A 2500-nucleotide genomic window follows, 5' to 3' on the forward strand; every position below is an offset into this window, starting at 1 on the left:
AAATGAGCTGGGGTTCCTTTACCCTATTAGCTCAATTTGTTGCACAGAGACTGTTCTGAAATCTAGGTCTGTCTGTGTGTCTGTCTGTCTGTCCTCCCTCTTTTTCATACAAACTATCTTTGTCACTGTATGACAGTAACAATTTATTCAACAAATCTCAAGCTTTCAACATATTATCTTCTCAACCAATAAATGCTTCTTCTTGTAGCAGTGTTGTACTTATTTATTTACTATGAAGATAGTGTAGATAATACTTCAATTAAAATGATGATAATGCCCTTTTAGTGTTAGAGCTGTTTGAAAAGACCAGCTGAAATTTGAGGAGGTTTTGGTGGGATGGGAGTTTTGGCCTGCCTGGTGACATCCCAATTAGTTAGACCAATAAGAAAGAGAGTTTCAAACCTCTGCCAATAACAGTTAGTTTTCCCCTCTCCACTCAGACCACTCCCAGACCGTCCTAGCAAAACTCTTGATTGTGAAATTGCTATTTGTTAAGAAGCTATTTTGGTTCCTTTTGACGATTTTAATTGAAAACAATTACAGTAAGGTACTTAATAGTTCCCCAGAAATGCTATGATATTGAAATAAAAACGTCTGCTTTGGACCTTAAAGATATCAGTCTAGAGGTCTGTGGTAACCATGTCATGGTAGTAGTAGCCTGTTCTGTCTCTGTTAGTCTGAGGTAGCCTTGAAATGAACTTCCTCATGTGTAGTACTGTCATTGTTGCTGTCGGTGTAGTACTGTCATTGTTGCTGTCGGTGTGGTACTGTCATTGTTGCTAAGGGTGTTTCCTGTGTGTGTGTATGCATGTCTTCTCTCTCTCTGTGTGTGTGTGTGTGTGTGTGTGTGTGTGTGTGTGTGTGTGTGTGTGTGTGTGTGTGTGTGTGTGTGTGTGTGTGTGTTTTTCAGACCCGGAGTGGGCGTCCTACACCCTGGGTGTGTTTGTGTGTCAGAGCTGCTCGGGTCTCCATAGAAACATCTCCCAGATCAGCAAAGTCAAGTCTGTCCTGCTGGACCCATGGAGTGATGCAGAGGTAGAGGTGAGTCTGTCCTGCAGGACCCATGGAGTGATGCAGAGGTAGAGGTGAGTCTGTCCTGCTGGACCCATGGAGTGATGCAGAAGTAGAGGTGAGTCTGTCCTGCAGGACCCATGGAGTGATGCAGAGGTAGAGGTGAGTCTGTCCTGTTGGACCCATGGAGTGATGCAGAGGTAGAGGTGAGTCTGTCCTGTTGGATCCATGGAGTGATGCAGAGGTAGAGGTGAGTCTGTCCTGTTGGACCCATGGAGTGATGCAGAGTGAGTCTGTCCTGCTGGACCCAGAGGTGCAGAGGTGAGTCTGTCCTGCTGGACCCATGGAGTGATGCAGAGGTAGAGGTGAGTCTGTCCTGCTGGACCCATGGAGTGATGCAGAGGTAGAGGTGAGTCTGTCCTGCAGGACCCATGGAGTGATGCAGAGGTAGAGGTGAGTCTGTCCTGCTGGACCCATGGAGTGATGCAGAGGTAGAGGTGAGTCTGTCCTGCAGGACCCATGGAGTGATGCAGAGGTAGAGGTGAGTCTGTCCTGCTGGACCCATGGAGTGATGCAGAGGTAGAGGTGAGTCTGTCCTGTTGGACCCATGGAGTGATGCAGAGGTAGAGGTGAGTCTGTCCTGTTGGACCCATGGAGTGATGCAGAGGTAGAGGTGAGTCTGTCCTGCTGGACCCATGGAGTGATGCAGAGGTAGAGGTGAGTCTGTCCTGCTGGACCCATGGAGTGATGCAGAGGTAGAGGTGAGTCTGTCCTGTTGGACCCATGGAGTGATGCAGAGGTGAGAGGTAGAGGTGAGTCTGTCCTGCAGGACCCATGGAGTGATGCAGAGGTAGAGGTGAGTCTGTCCTGTTGGACCCATGGAGTGATGCAGAGGTAGAGGTGAGTCTGTCCTGCAGGACCCATGGAGTGATGCAGAGGTAGAGGTGAGTCTGTCCTGCAGGACCCATGGAGTGATGCAGAGGTAGAGGTGAGTCTGTCCTGTTGGACCCATGGAGTGATGCAGAGGTAGAGGTGAGTCTGTCCTGTTGGACCCATGGAGTGATGCAGAGGTAGAGGTGAGTCTGTCCTGCAGGACCCATGGAGTGATGCAGAGGTAGAGGTGAGTCTGTCCTGTTGGACCCATGGAGTGATGCAGAGGTAGAGGTGAGTCTGTCCTGCAGGACCCATGGAGTGATGCAGAGGTAGAGGTGAGTCTGTCCTGTTGGACCCATGGAGTGATGCAGAGGTAGAGGTGAGTCTGTCCTGCAGGACCCATGGAGTGATGCAGAGGTAGAGGTGAGTCTGTCCTGCAGGACCCATGGAGTGATGCAGAGGTAGAGGTGAGTCTGTCCTGCAGGACCCATGGAGTGATGCAGAGGTAGAGGTGAGTCTGTCCTGTTGGACCCATGGAGTGATGCAGAGGTAGAGGTGAGTCTGTCCTGCTGGACCCATGGAGTGATGCAGAGGTAGAGGTGAGTCTGTCCTGTTG

The 2500-nt window shown here is 50.0% G+C and overlaps 1 protein-coding gene across 2 annotated transcripts in view; it reads left to right on the plus strand.

Moving 5' to 3' along the window:
• The first annotated feature begins 884 nt into the window (after nt 1-884).
• LOC112225767 (arf-GAP with dual PH domain-containing protein 1-like) overlaps nt 885-2500 on the plus strand; it is a 26528-nt gene continuing 24912 nt past the window's right edge. The window contains exon 1 of one of the 2 annotated variants that reach the window (XM_042319017.1): nt 885-1041. The gene's annotated coding sequence lies outside the window, so the exon portion shown is untranslated. Of the gene's footprint in view, nt 1042-1095; nt 1130-2500 lie in introns of those variants that run through there. The other variant, XM_042319016.1, reaches the window with a different exon arrangement.

The sequence above is a fragment of the Oncorhynchus tshawytscha genome, unplaced genomic scaffold (genome assembly GCF_018296145.1).
Source record: "Oncorhynchus tshawytscha isolate Ot180627B unplaced genomic scaffold, Otsh_v2.0 Un_scaffold_12182_pilon_pilon, whole genome shotgun sequence".
NCBI lineage: Eukaryota > Metazoa > Chordata > Actinopteri > Salmoniformes > Salmonidae > Oncorhynchus > Oncorhynchus tshawytscha.